The sequence below is a fragment of the Temnothorax nylanderi genome, unplaced genomic scaffold (genome assembly GCF_030848795.1).
Source record: "Temnothorax nylanderi isolate EJ_2023f unplaced genomic scaffold, tnyl_v1.0 TNYL_tig0003_pilon, whole genome shotgun sequence".
In the NCBI taxonomy this organism is placed as follows: domain Eukaryota; kingdom Metazoa; phylum Arthropoda; class Insecta; order Hymenoptera; family Formicidae; genus Temnothorax; species Temnothorax nylanderi.
This window is the reverse complement of record NW_027249065.1, coordinates 498,972-520,580: the sequence shown is the minus strand read 5'-3', so window position 1 is coordinate 520,580 and position 21,609 is coordinate 498,972. Positions and strand designations below refer to the sequence as shown.

General features: G+C 41.4%; 1 protein-coding gene and 1 long non-coding RNA gene across 4 annotated transcripts in view; one reads left to right on the top strand and one right to left on the bottom strand.

Moving 5' to 3' along the window:
- The window catches only part of LOC139770678 (uncharacterized), a 194,609-nt gene that overhangs the window by 15,884 nt on the left and 157,116 nt on the right, over positions 1–21,609 (bottom strand). The window lies entirely within an intron of this gene.
- Positions 998–2,943, top strand: LOC139770191 (uncharacterized). Its single transcript, XR_011717680.1, has 3 exons — positions 998–1,228; positions 1,485–1,605; positions 1,937–2,943. It is a non-coding gene; the product is annotated as an uncharacterized lncRNA (long non-coding RNA).

Here is a 21,609-nt window from a genome sequence, read left to right as displayed (position 1 = left end):
TCGCTCGCTCATACGGTCCGCCGCGTGTCCCCCCGCCGCGCCGCGGGACATTCATACCGTTCGCTCGCTCATACGGTCCGCCGCGTGTCCCCCCGCCGCGCCGCGGGACATTCATACCGTTCGCTCGCTCATACGGTCCGCCGCGTGTCCCCCCGCCGCGCCGCGGGACATTCATACCGTTCGCTCGCTCATACGGTCCGCCGCGTGTCCCCCCGCCGCGCCGCGGGACATTCATACCGTTCGCTCGCTCATACGGTCCGCCGCGTGTCCCCCCGCCGCGCCGCGGGACATTCATACCGTTCGCTCGCTCATACGGTCCGCCGCGTGTCCCCCCGCCGCGCCGCGGGACATTCATACCGTTCGCTCGCTCATACGGTCCGCCGCGTGTCCCCCCGCCGCGCCGCGGGACATTCATACCGTTCGCTCGCTCATACGGTCCGCCGCGTGTCCCCCCGCCGCGCCGCGGGACATTCATACCGTTCGCTCGCTCATACGGTCCGCCGCGTGTCCCCCCGCCGCGCCGCGGGACATTCATACCGTTCGCTCGCTCATACGGTCCGCCGCGTGTCCCCCCGCCGCGCCGCGGGACATTCATACCGTTCGCTCGCTCATACGGTCCGCCGCGTGTCCCCCCGCCGCGCCGCGGGACATTCATACCGTTCGCTCGCTCATACGGTCCGCCGCGTGTCCCCCCGCCGCGCCGCGGGACATTCATACCGTTCGCTCGCTCATACGGTCCGTCGCGTGTCCCCCCGCCGCGCCGCGGGACATTCATACCGTTCGCTCGCTCATACGGTCCGTCCGCGTGTCCCCCCGCCGCGCCGCGGGACATTCATACCGTTCGCTCGCTCATACGGTCCGTCGCGTGTCCCCCCGCCGCGCCGCGGGACATTCATACCGTTCGCTCGCTCATACGGTCCGTCGCGTGTCCCCCCGCCGCGCCGCGGGACATTCATACCGTTCGCTCGCTCATACGGTCCGTCGCGTGTCCCCCCGCCGCGCCGCGGGACATTCATACCGTTCGCTCGCTCATACGGTCCGTCGCGCGTCAACGCTTACGCTTACAAAGTTACTTAATCGAATCGTTCATTTGAATGTTTCAGAAAATAACGACGCAGAAGATGACATCGGATCAGCGAGGGAATCCTGCGAAGCTGACATCCCGAGCAGCCTGAGAGGAGGAGGAGGCCTAGGATAGGCATCGGGCATCGGCGTACCAACACTTCTGGTAAGTGTTACTTTTCATTTTTTTTAAAGATTATTATAGAATCCCTCTTTGTGCTTATTCAGTTCCTACATTAAACCGTGTTTCGGAATTTAAATTAGTAAAAAAAAATATTTTGAAAAATTTGATTCAAGTTGATTCTAACGTAGAAACCTTTTTCGAAGAAGTAATTTAAAATATAATATTAATCTGAATAACGAATAAGATGTTCGATGCGCGTGACACGTATTTAATCGATTCGATTATTTTTATGTTACAGAAAATATCCGCGCGGGAAGGAGCATCATCTTCGCATCGAGGGAACACGAGTGACATCCCGAGCAGCCTGAGAGGAGGTGAAGGCCTGGAAGAGGCATCAGGCGCCGGCGGAACAACATGCGGTAAATATAATTTATTTATACATATACGTATATTATATCTTACACGGATGGGTCATTTACTTTTTAACCGGATAGTTATTCAGAAAATAAAGTTACAGAAAAAGAGTATTATTTTAGAAATTCTATAGAAGCTTATGTTCAATGGATAGAGTATTCTTAAGAAATTACAAGATTATTTCATTAAATTTGCTTAATAAACAATAATATAAAATTTAGTGTTTATATAGTAATCATTTTTTGAAATATTGACTGTCTCTCTCTCTCTCTCTCTCTCTCTCTCTCTCTCTCTTGTACCCTGCTTTAATTCGGATTCTACATTTGTTTGTTACAGAATCATCGTAGCGACGTTGCAGAATAATTCCGCTGTTGCGCATCGGTCGGTGAGTGATGATTAAAATTTTATGATTAAGGTAACGAATTTATGACAATTACGTCAAATATATTGCAGAGTCAAGTTATCACAATAAATTATTACATATATTATGTTTCATAGATTCGTTGTCTTAAAATGGAATGACTGGGTCAGATTAGGATTTAACATTTAATCCTGGATAAATCACATAAATTGATTTATCGTACATTTTGTCATTGTAAATTCCATCCCAAATATTTTTCAGGATTAAGTGTTACATAAATTGGTGCAAGATTGCAATATATACGCTTAGAGATGCTTTTAGCCTGCATATATCACGATTGAATATAAAAAGTACCTTGCATTATTTAAATCATTTATTGTTATGTATATACAATCTATTTAATATATTTTTTACGTAATCTATTTAACAAAATTGTGTGTGTTCACGATCATCATTTAAAATTATCTGTTCCTATAACGCACCAATTTTAGCCTAAGCTTTCACGATCTATTCATATGTATTGATAACTGGTTTTCATACTAGTTAAAAAGCGATATGACGTGAGATCTAATAAATGATGTTTTGCGAAACAGAAAATTTTTTGTAACAATTATTTTAAACTTGATTACTTAATTTCGCGTTAATATAAATACTTGATTTTTAAGTAGTAGTATAATTATCGTAATAAGATGTAGCTATCAAAATTCAAATTGTTTGCTCGAGTGCATGAAGTATTCACATTAGCTCAATATTGTGCAGAAACTTGATTATCTCTTTCGGATCTCACGTCATTAATTCTTTATTTCTCACCCTTTTGAGGTGAGACTCGATATGCGAAACGATATCGAAAAAAATGGGCCTTAGATTTTTTCAGTTTGCGTTAGTCAATATTGTTATTTATTACCATTTTGCATTTTTATTTAAGTCCTGCATGCTTATATCAGATTTAAATTAAAGTTTCTATTATTCGTAAAATGATTATATACGCGGTTGATTAAAAGGTTTTTTTTTCCAAATTAACAGAGCTTCTATAACTAATTAAAATCATTTTTGTTTTTAATCGAGAAAATGATCACTTGCGTAAATTATGGTTTATACGATAATAAGTAGATTTTGAACGCTAGTAATTTTAAAATTACTTAATTTAATTTTGTTACAAATGGCCCTTCTCGCGACGCGGTCGTGTTTCGCGCATCGTGGGAAAAAGCGTAAAATCATTACGCTCATCTGCCGTCTATGATTAGGCGGCAACGGAAGGTGTATTCCTTCTTGTTTCTGGCTTTGCCAGAATGGATTTGGCCATGAAATGGTATGGTCAAACTGGTCAAAGGAGAGAAGATCTACACAAGGTAGGTTGGTGTTGAACACCACCAATTTAGTGTATAATGTGCATACAGGGAGGGTAATATTTTTTACATATGTGTACGCGTAATTGGAGACGGAAAAGTGACGTCTCCAGCTTAATCTCAATTAATCGCAAACTTAAAATCTTTTAAACTCCCTTTAAAAATCTTTACTTCTTTAATTTCGGGTATCGCGGTCGCGACTAATTAATATTGATAAAATAAACTAATAATAATAAAACTAAATAAACCTCGAAATAAACTAATAAATTCGGGTGGGCAGGAATAACGCGTTAGGTAAATAGAAATATGGTAGGAATATGAAATATTAGGTAGGTATATGAAGATATAGAAATATGGATAGGCGGGGAATATATACATGCATAGAGATATTACTTCGGGTAGGTAGGAACACGAAGGGATTGTAACTCGTACTATTAATTATATAGGATAATGTAATAAATTAAATTTTAGTAAATTTCAAATATGTTATAGCTAAGTAATATTATATAATATTATTTAATTATTATATTACCATTCATATTATGTAATAAATTTTAAAATTATTACATAATATGTAATTCTATAAAGAGTATATTAAAACTATGTAATATTACATCATATTACTTAATTATATGTAATATTATTTATAAGAAAATTATTGTAATAAGGAATTATAAGGAAAATTGTAATAAATTTGAAATTGTATGATACTAATGCCGGATATATTATACGAAATCGATAGAAGACGATTAAGATAATAACGGTGTTTATTCTTTATCTTGGAATTGAATAAGAGTAAACTTTTTATTGTTTTCATCTTTATTGATCTCATGAATAGTTCAAACAATTAAGGTACAGTTTATTACCTATTTTATGGAAACAGCAATATTATTCAGAAAACTGTTCACCTCGTATTTCGACTTTGATTAATACAGACGCAATTATTTCCATTTTGCAAGCAATTGCTAGACTTTTTTTGTCTGTAGGCAGTGAACAGACAAAAAGTCTAGCAATTGTTTGTGAAATGGAAATAATTGCGTCTGTATTAATCAAAGTCGAAATACGAAGTAAACAGTTTTCTGAGTAATATTGCTGTTTCCCTAAAATGATAGGTAATAGGCTTTATACCTCAACTGTTTGAACAATTCACGAGATCAATAAGGATGAAAACAACACGTAAACAAAAAACTCATTCGTTCCAAGATATTCAGAAGAAAAAAAGGGTGTGCATTTGCACTATATAAAATGTTACAGTGTGATGCGCGCTTATAAATTTCGACCCTATTAAGCTCTACCTTTCGCATGCAAATTTATGTTATGGGAAGTAATTTTGTGAATTTTTTAACTCCAATGAATTAATTACTGATAACAAACGTATAATAAATTAATACTGAACGGCTTATAATTATTAAGCGCGCTGATTACACTTGTACACCTTACATTATTTACAGCTTTGTTTTATCTGCAAATCGTCTTTTTCCAGCGCTAATTAGCACGCTAAATATAGTACCGTTTAATTAAATTCGCATCTCCCGTCCGCGTTAAAATTTCACCGACATAATGTACGAGCACCGCATATCGCGAAAAAAGTGCTGGCGCTAATTACCCAAATCCTTTCATCGTGGAAATCGCAGGCTAGATTTCACGAGGGGCCTTGATTCGCTTATTCTCGCTTGATTGTCGGAGGCGGTGGGACGCCACGACGGGTCCACAGAACGGAGACGTTGATAATTGTAATTGGCAATAGATTTCGGACGGACGATGACGGCGGCCTCCATAAACCTTTCGAAGGCAATCATTATCGGTGACAGGAGTTAATCGTCAGGGTGGGTTGGCTTGCGCGGGCGATATTTCAAGGCCGTTGTGTCGAGGCCGCGTCGCATCGCATCGGTTCAGCTCGGCGACGATTGGCCAACGTCATATCAATGATTTATGCACGTCCGTACAGATACCGGAAGATCATTGTTCGTCGTTCGCACGGCGGCGCTCCGCGCATCTACGCTACCGTTCCGCGTGCATTGTGCTCCGCCTTTTCACCGCGAACGGCTCGTCCTGTACGAACAATGTTTGCCGCGGGGCCGCGGGGCCGCGGCCATAAGGGCGATTTGCCCGCAATTTCTGAAGGATCCCATTGTGCGATCGCCGATCGTGACCGGAATCCCGCGCGGGCAGACGCGCTCGCGACAATGGGAAACGATTGGGAAACCGTATGTGTAATATGCATTCCCGCGAGGAAACACGGACCTCCTGCATGCCGGGAATTTTTCGGTCGCGCGGTTTCGCGGCGTATCCAGGATTCGTACGTGACGAAAGAAACACTGGGATATATGTACATCTCTCACAATCAGTTACATACATTTTTCGTGTGTTATCATGTAGCCACAAATTGATAAAAATTTTTCTCCAGGGAAAACTTTGAGAACCGTCACTGATAATTTTTTACAATAAATATTTCGAATGAATCTTAGAACTGAAAATATGAATTATCTTTCAATTGAAACTACCGCGTAATTATTCTCAGTCAGGGAAAAATACATTTCGACGGTTAATAATAACGTCACAAGTACGTGCGAAACAATATTTTATTATTACAAATATTTTATACATACGACCATGCATTGTCAGCGCTAAATGGATGAGAAAACGCCAGGAAAATGGGATTTATGCTACTCTCGTTTGCTCGTAATTCTCGACGGTGCGAACGACAACTTTCAGTGACGATGAAAGTACGCGAGAATAATGAAGCTTGCGGTGCCGTGTGGACCGGTACGCGCGCGTGTAATTATATTTTTTGAAATAATTCTGTTCACACAGAATTTATACCCGCCAGCTGACTAAGAACAGTGTAAATCCTCATTTCCGGCGCGGACATTGGTACGCAGGCTGTGCACGCGTAAGCGCACATATTTTTGAAACAAAGTTTCTTTTGCGAAATTATTCAGGGAAATATCTCGCAGTTTAATTATGCACCGTTCCCTTTTCAGCAACGTTGTTCGTTTTTTTAAGCGAAAATCGCGAGATGTTGTAGAATTAACTAATTTTATTCTTTCTTGAATCTTAATCTTTATTTACGCGGATTACGCTGGCACAGCACTCGCGAAAAATAATATTAGTCGGAACTTCCTACTTCTCGTAAAGGAAGATTTCTCGTGTTGTATCACTTTACACGGCTCTTCGCCTTGGCGTTTTACCTCGCGAGGCCCCAGAAAAACAATGTAACTCCACCGTAACATTGTTTTGGATGGCTTACATGATACAAGGAGCAAAGGCAGAATTCAAAACAACAGTGGGAAAGGTTTCTGCCTTGGGATACAGCTCATAGCTGATGTTAAAACAACGTTCCCGTAATATCTGCTTTAACAGCGCCTCCGGGTTACATCACGTGAATTTGTAACGGCGCACGGTTTTCTTTCGGTTGCTTTGTGCCCGCGTTTCTTAATGCCAACGTAGCCGTGGCGTTTGCGAGAATAATCTAGACTTTATGAGCACATGCCCGATGGGGCTTATGCGCACGAGTAACAAAGGTTGCACGTCTGCCGTTGAAAGATACGAATCAGAATCTGAAATGCATGCGCATGAAACGCATCGTAACGAAGCTCGCGAAAGACCGACATTAAAATTAAAATTATCTCAGGTTCAAGAGAGAAACGTCATTAATAGCCTCCTAGAAGAAATTAATTTCACGCACTCGCGTTGAAGTTGAATCGTACCTTTTTCTCCGCAATTTGATTCCCACTTTTGCGTTTGCGTGTAACAGCAAAGTAAAATCATGTCGCGATGCTAAAGGGATTATCTGAGATTGATCTTTCGGGGTAATGGCTGCGTTTCGCCGTTTTCATTAAAGCCGGCATTCATTATTCGGGCGCGAATAAACGGCGCGAAGGGGGTGGACGTGGTATCGGGTCGCCCGAGACATTTGTCTCGCAGAAGCGAATAACAATCGCACCTAAATGGTAATTCGTGCATGCCTGATATCGTTGATTTACGCGAACTGCGGCGACGGGCGTTACACTCGTCGCGCGATATTGAACCGTATTTACGAGTAACAAGTCGCGGGAAGATTCATGCCGAATTCACGAATGTCATCTTGCGGCCCTGTCGCCGTAACGAGCACATCGCTTTTCAATGCTTGAATTATACGTGTCGACTGGCACGTCTCAGGCCTCGTCATTCTAATGGATGGATCTTTACAGCACGACACACGTATTGGTGGCTCATTTTGATAAGTCTAGATTTCTTGATCGAAGAAATATTCCGTTGAGAGTGGCGATAAATAATTTCGTCAACGCTGGTATCTTTGAACGTAACGCTTTATTTTTTCTGATTTTGAGTTTTTGAAAAAAAGATGGTTAAACTGAAGTAAAAATTAATTCGCGAAATCGGGTTAAGTTCCCTGAAGAAGGCTGATCAGTAACGCGACTTACTCGCAACCTAATGTATAAGAGTATTAGTAGCTGAATCTGGATATCCGGATGATGACAAGATAAAGCTCTCTTTGAAAATTTATGAGATGTCTTTTCAAGATGGGCCACATCGATATGGATGAGATTATCGATTAAGCGCGCAAACCTTTCAAAAGTTCTTTGAACCGCAAGCCCCTTTCGTAAGAAGCTAGTAATGAAACGTCCGTTCTCGTTAAGTTAGCTGGTGGCAAATTCACTTACTGGGCTCCTGCGGAGCTGGAATTGCGCACAAAATCCAATATAGGTTTTTGTCATCAAAGAAAGTACTTTTGTCTTCGAAAGCGCGTCGCGAAAAATATCACTTGAAAGATTCGCTAAATTGGAACGTCTAGAAATAGCAAGCCGCTTATTTTCAAATACAAATCTAATTTTCAAATTGTACTAATTTTATATGAAATATATAGCGATTTTAGCAAGACTTTACGCCATTTTGGGACAAGTATCATTATTATCCGCGTCGCGAGAGAGAAATATTGCGATACAGCGCGCATTTAGGACGGGAAAGACGCAATTGCGTCTGATTGAAATTATCCTCGTCGCGGATAAACGCGGATAAAGTCTCATCGTCGGAAGTCTCGGTTCCGTCGCCCGCGGCTGTTTCATTTCGCAATCGCGTTTAAACGCCGACAATTTTCCGTCTTAACGTCGCATACTAACTTCGCGCATTCAGTAGCCCGGAGACCGTCTAACTTGCGCCTCTTAAATCGTTTTGCATGAAATTATAAGACGTTTCATCGTTGTCGACCACAACACTGGGAGTTCACTCTCCTGATTACTTAAGAGAAGCACGAAGATGATCATGGTTTCATTTTCTGTCTTGTTTCTATTTATCAGTTCATCCCATTGTGAATTAAGATATTTGAGAGCTTTAGAAACGCACGTTGGTCTTGAGAAATCCTCTATTTAAACTATCTAAAAGTAGAGATTAATCATGTTTGAAAAGCTTTTTTTTAAGTATCGTTATTGTTTATGTTCTTTCGTTATCTTAGAATTAATAATTTTTGTCATCGAAATATTAATCATGGAGAAATTTTTTGTATGACCCATCAGCATCTTGAAGGAACCTCACGCTCAGGCAGACGAGCTATAAGGCAATCTCAAAGATGCAAGAATGTCGCGATCGCGAAATAAATCCCGCGGCGTTTACAAAGTTGCATCTTCCGCGCGAATGCATAAGATATTCACCCAAGTTACGCTTCGGACTTTGGCCAGAGTTCTTCTACGTCGCTTTATGCGACGCGTTTCTCAAATCGGCGAGGACGCGGCGGCGCTTTGTTATCAGCGTGTTTCCCCTCGTCCCTCGACACAACGAAACTTTTTCCCCACGCGCAATTTGCTGACGACAATGCGCCCTGCCACGGGATTCGCCTGCAGGGCTTCGCGCCCGGTGTGTCTCTTCTCCCTTATCGTACTCTCTTTCTTAACGCTGAACTCTCGCCTTCCGCATTACCCCGTCCCACTATCTCCTTTTCGTTCCCTTCGTTCCCGGCCACCTTCCTTCATTTCGAGCATTTCGCTTGCTTGGTGTTTTCTATGTTCTCTTTTCCTGTCCTGTAATCATATACCCGGGGAATATCGCGCTCTCCTCTTCAGGGCCGCCTTTGTTAACACGAGAAAAATATAACATCTGGGATGAAAAGGTGTCGAAAAAGTCGATGTAATAACGCATTCGCTCTCATCATAATCTAGTCCCTTTTGTACTGTGATAAATGAGAGGCAGTAGAATAGCACTCTACCTTTCATTTCTTGATACGTTTACGATATAAGAAAAAAAGATCTCACTTTTATTTTATGATTATTAAAGCTACGCTTTGTTCGTTCATTATTTACATATATATTTTCCTCCAATTGTGTTAATTTCTCATTAGATAAATTTATTAATACAAATATATATACAATGCATATATTGCATATTAATAAATTATAACACTGCGGGAAATTAAATTGCATGAGAGCTCAGCATGACCGTAAGTGTGCTTGCACTAAAAATGTACTACCGCATTTCTCGATAGCGCCTTACGACTATCAATTTTAACGACTGTAGAACGTATCTTTCCAAATCTTTCTAGCCCATTTCCGCTCTTTCTCTTGGACGTATCTGCATATGAAAAATGTATTTGCCCCGCTTTATATCCGTCTTCCGCTCGCGAATAAAAATGCGAATCATTTTTCGCTCGCTTACTACCACTCGCAAACTCGTAGGTAAAATATACGCCAGGTACATCGTCGCCTTCGCCATTTTTTCTGTTTCCTCTGCAACTCCTTTCTAGTTTCTTTGATTATCCGCTTTGCGACCTACATCCGTTATCTTTATATCGATTTCTTTTTCTTACACGCTTGTTATCTGTTAGTTTACCTTTACCTATTTTTATACACACATTTTTCAATGCATTTTCAGAGTTAATTTTATTCCTGTTTCTATGCATGTTGTCTTTATTTAAGTATCGTATAATTTATAATTTTTTACTTACAAATTTTTCTCTCCAGTTACGTATCTTATAAATCTCGTAGATCATTATTTTATTATTTCGGTGCATGTTATTTCGTTATATTTTTAATATTTCCTGTGTTCTGTATTATTAACTTTATTTATGTTTCTCATGTCGCATTGTCCTATTTTACCGCGTTTTTCTTTCTTCCTTTCAGCATATTTACTCTGCGCGCGACTATACCTTTCTTTCAATAAGTTCAACCTCATTCTGCGGATGCAGAATATATATATATCGCTTTTTCGCATATGATCACGTCCGCTTCCATTTCCTTCGAGAACTTCCGTGCTTGTCTCTTGACTTGCTTCCGGTTTCGCACACTTCTGCTTTTTATTTGCTTCCGCGACGGAAACGCGACATAACTTTCTCCTCTCTTCCGTTTCTCCTCGCTGTTCGGCTACTGAACAGCGTCGTGAATCGAGTCCTCTCCCGCGTCAGGTTGATTACACGCTAGAAGTTATCGTATACCTTTTCGAGTCTCGCCTCGATACTACACGGCGTTAAACACTGAATTTAATTTTCGCTCATCCCTTGAATAGTCGTTGGCGCGGTAACGCACTGCGGTTTCCGCTGAAGATTTGTTTTCCCACACTTGCGAGCTCCTCTCGTTTCTCCGTCTCGGTGAACTTTTGTCCTGTGGTCGTTTTACCTTTACTCGTTTGATCCCGGTGTTCTTCCCGGCAGTTTCCTCCTCGTTCTGTCCCTATCTCTGCCCGCCCCTTTCCTTTCCTCAGTTTCCATTGCGCCGACAGAGATCAAATAGCTGGGCTAGCCTGTGCCCAACCCGGATTCAGCCTGGACCATCGAGAACACCATCAAGCGTACTATTGGTACAGGTTGGATCTAGGATGATTCTAACAATAAGATAGATTCAGATTGACTCCAGACTGGACTCGGAATGTTTCTCTCAATCTTTTCTTAGATTTTTTAAATTTTCGATGAATTTAAATGAAAAATATAATAGTACAGAAAGATACATTACAATATCAGTATTATTAATAAAAAAGATGCTTTCCTTTCGAATTGCAAGTCTCGAAGAAAGATTTAAAGCGAGAAAGCATGTAATTATCTCTGCTTTTTTTAATCTTTCGTTGAGATTTATACTTAAATGATATTATTTTGTGTTTTACACTCTACAAAAGAATATCATTTCTTTATCTGTATCGTAATCATGGCATGCCAATATTTTTGTGACGATAATATTGATCCTGCCTTTATACAGGCTCCTCAACGTTGTCCATCTTCTCCCATTGTCGTCCATCTTCTCCCGTTGTCATTCCGTTACAAGACTTGATTCTCTTGTGTTGCTTCTCTTTGCCTCAAGGTTTTCATTTCCAGAGCAGAGATTAAATGGCGAAGCGACTACGCGGACAATCTGCCGGGCTTCGTGCGTTATTGAGTCGCCGTCTCCTCTCCTTTTCTCCTCTGCTTGGCTTTCATTTCCTCCCCTTTCGCAATCGCTTTTGTTATCCGTTACAGATCCGCCGTGGAAAAAAATAACGATGTCTATTTAGTCGGCGTTTTCCGCTGTTTCTTTTTCTCGTGATACAAATGCAAAGGCTACAATTACAATCTTCCGTGTTATCGGAGTGACAGAAAGCATTCAGAAAATTTGCCTAGGCAGAACGCAATTCGGGCGATTCGAATTTCAAGTTTAAACTCTACAATTATTTGCAATAATTATTTGCTAATTTGATTAGCAAATTAGACTTTCCCATGGTAAAATAGAAATGTCGATCCATTTTGTGTTGTGTAAACTCGTATATCGCATACAACTATCGCTTGCTCACACTTTAGCAACCGTCGCGAGATTTCTGGTAGCGATAAAATATAATCAAACGACGTTCGTTCGGCGAGCGATTTTTCTTGGCCGTTTTTCCACGCTTATTTCGCCGTGCGGAATGTCCGTGTACCTTCGGCCGTCTCTTTTTCAACCGTTTCACATGGTTTTCATTGCCACAGTGAAGATTAAGTGGCAGAACGGCGACGACGGTCCGTACTTCGTACATTACCGAGCTCCCCTGCATTCTTTTCTCTCTCCTTCCTTTCTCCCTTCTCTTTTACGTTTTGCTTTCTTAGCCTTGGCTTTTATCCTTTCTCCCCTTTCCTCTCTTCCTCTCTTTTTCTCTTTCTCCAGCGTCAGAAGAATCGTCCGGAATTCAAGTGGAGAGCGCGATAGGGGTGCGCGATTTCTCTCGCCCACCTTCAGTACTCCCATTTTCGTCTTACACGCGAATTCGAGGCCTGACAAAGCGTCATGGAGAACTTTGTAGACTCGTTATAGAAGACTCAGGTTTCTCAAACGTGACGCGGGTCTCTTCTATTCCCACTTACTGTCGGTTGTTGCCGTTATCCTCGCGTTCTACGTGATACTCTGCTTAACATAATCTATTATAAAGCTCGTAATAATCTATTTAATCTATTATTCTATTAAATACGAAAACGAATTTTTACTTAAAAATTACGCTTTGAGAGAATTATACTATTAACACCCGTCAGAGCAATCCTTCAATTCTGTTGATATTAACGAATCCGACATCCAGATAACTATTGATCTCTCTAGCACAGTCTTTGTAGTTTACGGAAAACGCGATAGTTTGAAATATCCTTTATATCACTTGCTGCGACTAATTTGTATAATATCCGTACTGAAACGGCCGCATTTCATTGGTTCCGATTATAATGTCGACAACGTTAATTACAACGAAATAACAGGCACTGCACTGTGGGTTTTCATGTACCGACTGATTTCAAAGGCTCGTCGGGCATTTCAATAATCCACCACTCCCTTCTCGCTTCTCTCTCTCTCTATCTCTCTCTTTCGCCTCTCCCCTTTGATTGTCCAGACGCGCTAATCACGATTCGCCAATTCTATTATTAATCACAGTGCGCGTCAGCGCAGCCTAATTGCAAAATTCAAAACTGACATTACCAGAACGAAGCCCAATGCCGGTACCAATCAATCACGCTTAGTGCGCTTGCGTTTCGTTCCGTTCCGTTCTCTGATTTTGTGGCTTGTATTAACAGTCCCCTCGCGCTTCACCTTCGTTTTCTCTTCCACCCCGTTATCGTTTCCGCTCACCTATCTCGCGAGTCCCTTGTGTGTTCGTTCCCGCACTCTGGAGCACCTAGATCTCGCCTTCTCCGATGTGCGAACACGCATGTATGTTTGATGAGTCGCTTGCTACGACATGACACACTGCATAATTCATCCGCATGCGCCATTTGCGCGACGGTCAGACGGCTTGACGTACTGGTTGAATTTTGATTCACCGTCAAGCCAGAGACTCGAGGGGGGATTTTCCATGACATGATGTCTCCGGATGAAATTCGATTTCTGACCGTGCGCCGGTTCTGCGGATCGTGTCGCCGAATTTTGGACACGCGTTACTATTTTTCGCTTTCCCGAATGTTATTTTATTTTATTAATACACGTTATGTTATTTTATTAATACATGAAGAAGCGTTACGTATCATGACAAAAGTGTTCTCACATAATCGCTACATGAGAAAGTTACAGGAATGTCTAAGAAGAATGTTGCACGAGCGTTTAAATTTCAATTCTCTCTTTTAGCTAGGAGAATTTTTATATGAAAATACTTAAATCTGGGACAACTATCACACGCACGAGATTCGATTTGTCGGCGTTCGCCATTAAAACGACAATGTCTCTTTCGATGGCGGGTGCGACATCTTCGTGCTCAATAAATCCCGGTAGTTCACGATCCTACGTTCGAGATCGTTATTCGCCCTGTTCTCCGCGATCTCGATGAGGGAGATAAACTTTTATCCTGAGAGAAGAGCGCACGAGCGCGGGAGAAATCTCGCTCGTTCTCGAAGAGGAGACAGAGTGTCGGGAGGACCTGAAGTCTGGGTGGAAAGAGGGATGAGCGCGGAGATGAGGGGGTTTTATGGTATTTTGCGAGCTCGTGCTCGATCAATGGGGCTTGAAGGCTTATAAATCCGCGGCGGCGGAGTCGGCCGGCTTCGCTTTATCGTCGATTTTAAGCGTCTGCCGTACGTGCGCGAATCCCGTCTGTCCCGAGGCTCAACGTCGCTTGTCGATTCTCTCGATCCGGTCTAGAATCTGTCGCGACGCCTCTCGCACGCGTGCATCACGCACGGCTTCTTTCACGATCTATCGATCCGCGACGGGACACGGATAGAGAATAACGCTCTCGAGCGAGTCAAAGCGAGCGAGATAGTTGTAATTAAGGCATTTATCGCGCGCGATTACGACCTTGGAGTATCGAGACGTCGTTAAACTTTATGCGACGAGTCACGTCATTCAAGTCGCAAAGGCATTTCGCAATGTGTTTCCGCGTGGATTACTATTCAACGTTGCTGTGCAGCGAATTTCGCTCGTAATATTGCTTTTTCCTCATTTTTTCAGCATATTATTAGTGAATGAACAGATATTTTTCTCGAAGGCATGCGGATTACGCATATACGCTGGCGAAGTGAAAGCTTTCGCTAGGTCGTCTTGAAAAGCCGCCGGCTTTCACGCCGGATTATATTTCGCCATCTCTCTTTGCGATTTCGATGCATCAATCGGTACCATTCAAATCCGGCAAATCGCCATTGACATATAATGCATATGTTGTGTGTATTAAAAGCGATAATATTTTTGAACACGTGTTTTTCGCTCTCCTTTTATCCCGCAGGCAGAAATAATGCTGTCGCTCGTTGCGATCGTAATCCAAACCGGGTTTTGTGTCATTGAAAATACACGATGACATAGGACGAATGAAATTTCGCCTCGCTAATCTGTCCACGAGCGAGACGAAACTCTCGACGAATTCGGGACATTAAACCTAGCTTTTATAGCGGTCCTACTATTTTCATCAAATTGCAATTTTTTTCACCGATTTATTAAATTCATATTGACTCGATATATCGCTCGTAAAATTAATAACGAACGTTAATACTTTTTTGGAAGCGCAGGCACAGCTTGCATCTAAAAATAAAAAAAATATAAAGAAGAATTTATTAACTATATCAATTATCCTTTAAAATATATCAATTATATTGCAGAAAAAATTCATTTCGATATCTCGAGAGGATATAAAATTGTTCTTTTTTTTGTTCACAATATATACTTTGTATCAAACGCGACATTTGCATTTTTCATATCCTTCGTGATCTTTATTTAAAAAAATTTATATATATTAATATTGGTAATAATATAATATATACAACGCGTAAGTGCGATTTTAATTTAGACAAACACGCCGTGAGGAGTGTAGGCCGATTGCGCAGAGGACCGCCGGCAGATGGAGGCCGGCAGTAGTAACAGCTGCTTCCGCTCAGACCGCCATGCGGCAGTGGAGGCGAATGCCGATCGGGCCGGACCGCAGGAAGAAGTATCCGTTCCGTAATTGGTCGCGAATGCTTTCCGCCATTTATCGGCTAGCAAAAAGCGAGCCGTCTCCCTTTCACGCTCGATCGACCTTAACCGTTTCCACGACGTGCTAATCGCCACGTCGTTTAACACTCCGCTTCTCGCCTCCCCATCCGCGCCAACCGACGACTGCGAAACCAGACGATCAATCAGACGATCCACATATTTCACCGCTTTGTCGCGGTCGCGCTCGTCTTCCGACACGCCGTGACAATCTCGAATGTATTTCGACGTCTGTAAATTCCGATCACCCGCGAATCATTCGTACCTTTGTGACTGTAATGAATTTTCCGCCCGTAATCGTATGGAGGAGCGATGCAAAAAAATTGTGCATTTTTTTAGTATTCCCGTATATATCCTCTGAGTATACATTTATTATAGTTATTATAGACTAAATTTTTAATAGCGGTATTTTATTTAATTAAATTTTATTGAAACCTCGTGTCATCTGTATTACAATTTATTCAACAGTATTTTATTTGAAAATTGATGAATATTATCGTTTTATAGATTTAAAGCAAAATATACGTATTAGCAATTACATTTGATGAATCTGAAATTACTGTGAACAGCAGCGTTTTTCAAAGCGAATATTAGTTGTATAAGTTTATTCCACGCGTATACTAATATGATATTTCTACAGAATCGGTCCGTGAGATACGTGATGTATATACACGCATTACGATACGATATTAATTCAATAAACTCGCCATATATTTTATGCACTAATCAGATAAACTCGCGACGTATTTTATAATTTTATATATGCGTTGCGTATGTATGAAAGGTTCTGTTATAACGCGTTTTATACTCATAATAACCTGATAATGCACCGGATTATCTCTTTACGCAGCAATCCCTCTTTTTTAATGTTGCCACTTTTCGAACTCGAGAAGACGCAGTAGCGACGGTAGCTTTCTCCGCAACCTTCTTTTCTCTTTTCCTCACGAGGGAGTCTTTCTTTTATCTTCGGAATACTCTCTCGTCCTCCATCGGCGGATATATCCCGGGGGAAAAGTTAAATGAATATTCAGGACCGTCGAGGCGCGTTTACATTCAGCCGCTATTCGTGTGCGAGGATGTAAACGAGCGATCGTGCAATATCGATCCGACTCCTACTTTTCCTCTCCACGTCTCCTGTATATATGCGACAGAAAAAAGTTGGTTTATACTACTAATTCTTTGCCCACAGACACATGCGTACGGACTCGCGTCTCTCGAGAGTCCGCGGTTTAACAATTTTCATTAATGCAATTGATAAACGTTAAATAGTATTTCTTCGGATTTTCTCTCATATAATTGTACCGACATCACTTACGCGATCGAATAAATAAATTTATATTATATATATTATTTTAAAAAAAAATTGTGACGAAAGTAACGATTTATTTTAACGTTTAGTATGGTTTTCACGATTTATACTTGTGTTGCTGACAGATTAAAATATGTGAAAATATTATCGCGATTTTTTAAAATTGGTTGGCATATGTCGTTAACATACGTCCCTATCGACTAAAAGAATTAATAGAACTGCTTTACAATGCGTGGCTGTATGCACAAATCCATTTTTCGTTAACATCGATATATCGTTGAAAATCGAGAGTTGCGAAAAAATGCTCGTAGTTTTATTTACAATCCATGGATATAAGGGCGGAAATTTGCTCTGCTCTATGGCTTTGTACAGTCGAAGATTCGAGGAAAGGCCGAGGGAGAGATGGCGAGAGAGAAGTTACAGTTGGAGAATTGCAAAACACTATTTTGAATTTCATAGCAACGGTACCCGGGATTCTGAAATTAATCAGATTCACTAGATTCAGTCGCACAATTCTGATTATAGAGTCCGTAATTTGATTTATCTCCGCGTTATCGTCGTGCCATTTATTTTACGATACGGTATACCGCCGGACGCCGTAAACGGGTGAGGCACCGGCGATACTTCGCGTACTGGAATGAACTTGGCCGACCCTAGTTGGCCCTAGGGTAATTTATCAAATTGCATGCTGGTAATCGTTATTACAACGCGGCCGGCTATTATCGCGGCCAAATCTCAATCCGCGTTGCCTTTTAGCGGGCCATAATTGGGCCGTTAACGTGTATCGCGTATACTTGCCTATAGAGCTTTTTACGGCATTTCGCTAGATAAGTCAACGCAAATGCGCAATATCAACAAACTCGGGTTGACATGTTACAATCTTAATAAAATTGTATCGAAAAGTATTGATCGAGAAATGTGCGTAAAATAAGACAATGCTGTCTCATAAAGGGACGGAAAGGTATCAAAACATTGATAGACATCAAAATGGATTATTTATTAAATATCAATACCAATTTTGGTCTCATTATTATTTTACGATTTTGCACTGTCATCAATGAAATTAATTGAAGCGATGAAAATGCTTTTCGCCGTGATTTAATAACGTAGAATCATTCTTGCATAAAATTTCCCCTCTCCCTTTTTCTCTCTCCTCGCTCGTTTAGTTTTGTTAAATAATTTCTAAATCGAAATATTTCGATTTTCACTATTTTGATATTTGTTAACGCCGTACGTACGATAAATAGTGTTGAATAATTTCGTGGATATTTTGATTACGTTACGGGCGCATTAATAAACGTCTCCATTTCGCCGCAAATATAATAGTTGCAAAAGGGAAACATACCGTAATTAACGTGTAGCCGGCATTCATAAGCCACCGCGAGCGCGACGCGCAAAGAGTGAGTGCGTCGGGTGGAATAAGGGGGGGGGGCAGGGAAAACATTTCACGAAGTTAATGAATTCCTATGGGAATGCCGTAGAACTGGCTTCGGGCCATTAATACGGTCCATTCACAAACACAACTCTTCGCTTTCTCATGCCAGACGCCCTCGTTAAAACTTTCGAAGCGTGCGAGCATCTCCACATCGGGAGGAGAAGAGGGACGAAAAAAGAGGAAGCTCTCTTCGCATAAAAACAAACGGAGGGTGCCTGTAACCAACCCCCCTTCTCCTCTCTTCAACCTCGACGGACAAACTGCCGGCCCTTGTGCCGGCAAAGCCTCCGCGACGTTTACGAATATTACCCTCGACGAGTTACATTGTGCCAGGAAACGCTTTCCCGAGTGCTAATGAAACATTTGGTGACACAACATTGCGAAACATGCGGTTGTCTGCTTACTCGATAGAACCGACAATCGTACCAGCATCTCCGGACAGGTTATTGAGTACCTCGGTTATTTATTCTTGGCTATAATTTGATCGTCGTAAAATTGTTATAGCGGGGAAGAATCGCGATGGAAGCTATAATTTGTATAATACAATTTCCATTAATACAATTTCTATCATTTTCCGTTATTCAATTTTTACAATCGTTTTACTTGAGGTAATTAGTGGAGAGAGTGAAAAGGAAGGAATAAAAATCGTGTGAAATATTCAAGACGTGGAATAGTTTAGGTACTCTTCGTATGTATTATATATTCGAGGAGTCATCTGGTCTGGATTGAGGTGGAAATCCGACAGGATAAGTTGGAACGAAACATATGCTGCTGGAAAATTACCAGCTTGTGATAATCGTTAATTTTACGACGGGGCTAAAATAAATACGCGAAGTTCGTACCATAAATTACATATGCCTCGCACGTGCTCCTGCCATTATCTTGAGTGGACACTCGGATAATCGCGCAGGTACTCGGCACGAAAGCGTCCTAGGGAGCTAATTAAATATTTAGCTTGCACCCACCGGTTAGCCGGGTGTGTGAACGTAACCATCTGTATTTTTGACCGAGAGATTAAATGGACGTTAATCAGTTACGCACGAATGCCAGAATGCCCGAATGCTCGTTGACTTTTTCTACTGAAGACATTTCCGAGTCTATTTCTCGTCGTACGGAAAAATTCCGAAATACCGTTTTCATGCCAAACAGCCACGTCCAGGTCTCGTTCGTTTCAAATAAGAGTCTTTAAGGAAGCATGAAACATATTGCGCAACTCTCTCGTGCAATATCAGAATGTGTGTGCTGCGAATGTTATTAGTATTTACACACGTATTCGCATGCGCGTATTCGCGTGGAGAGATAAACGAAGCGGTGCTTTTATCTGCAATCTGATATTTCGACGAGAGCGCGTCGTATTATTCGACTTTCTATGCACAGTATAAGAAAGTCTACAGGGAAAGTCTATAGGAAATTTATGGAAATGTCTGTGGACACGCTATAAAATTTTATTTCGACGGCGCGCACGACGCACATATCGTTAGGAAACCAAACAAGCTTTGGATAATAGATTCTGCGATGTTGAAAGCATTTTCCCGACTTGTTGTTCTCGATCTTATATTCGAGTCAGTTTTCGATGTTATTCAATTCGTAGCGTACATCACGTAATAATTTAGACATTAGCATTTTATAGGAGTAAAGAATACTTCCTGAATCTAATAAGAAAACAAATTCTTTTAATATATCCAACATAGTAATAACACAAATATAATAATTTTAGGTATAAATGGTGCATGAAATTCATCTTTGAAGTTTAAAGAATAAATTCTGAACTTTTAATTCTAACGTTTAATTGTTTACTCTGCAAGTCTTAATTTTACGCAGGTCTCTCAGCATTCGATCTTTCTTCAATTATTATTCTTTAATATTCGAATCGCAATCTTCTGAACAACTTGCGGCTCTTGATTCTCAATCCGCCGTTCTCAATGTATTTTTCAACTCATAATCATTGAATATATAATGCGGAACACGTTCCGGTACATCGAGCGGGAAAATCTGGTGTACGCACGTTCTTACTTTGCAGATACTCCGGGAATCTCGAGGAAATAGATCCGTGCGTGATCCATCGGTCGGAATTGCGGCTCGTCGTCGAAGAGCGGCGCGCGTCGGTTTCGCCGTTCTGACACGTACGTATCATTTCCGCGGTAACGCATCCCGTGACGAGGGATGTCGATAAGTGGATATTGCGAGGAACAGAGGAGAGTAGGAATCGAGGGAGAGGAAAATCTCCCGTGGGAGCACCACGTACGGCGCATCACGTATATCCCTTGGATACTACGTACACTGCGACGAGTTTTTCCTCGTCTATCCTCCTTCGATTCGCCATCCCTTCCGGCGTTTTCTCCTTACTGGTCCTTACTGGTCCACTAGTCGGATTAACGATTGAACTGCGTCTCGTTGATCATTGCCCGGGATTTCTGCTCTCTCTTTCTCGCTTTCGCGTTGTTTTGTACTCCGTCAGCTCGATCGGCACGCCGATCGATAGTTGGAAACATAGTGACGTAGTATAAATGGCGCAATAATCCATCGCAATCTGGCAAATCATTTATCGCGAAGGTAAATCCGATAAAGTCATTCGAAGGGGAAAAAAGACATTGTCTTCGCTCAAAACAATTACTTTACAAACATACCGATATACTTGTTAATTAATAATACTCTGAAAAGCGAAAGTCTTGTAATACGGGAAATGTGTCTATGAGCAAATTTTGTGAATTGACAATGTCAATTTTTCCCCTTTTCATCTTTTCTCTTTGATTAGTGCTCTTTTAATCTCTTTTAATTCATGTTCGATCAATGCTTCGTTCGGCGGGAATACTATATGAATTCTATATGACTTCATATTTTGCTTAACGCGAGATCGATATTACAAGTGGACAGACTCATCGCGTCGTTAGTGAATTATACGTCCGCATGAAGCGGTCCTAACGATGACAGCATCGTTAATGGATCCTTATTCGAGTTCTGTTTTAGAACGATATGTCGTGCTGACCCATTCACTCTGCATCATACGTGTACTCTAACACGCGCACGTACACACTCATACTGAGTGAATGCTAGGATGAAGGGATAATGGAGTATTCGAGATTTAAATTCTGTCAGGCTATAACGAGGAGAACGCTTATTACACTCCGTGACAGATCGGAAAAAGAGTAAAAAACGCTATATATTTTGCACTACGCAAAAAGGATGAATAATTTTACTGAAC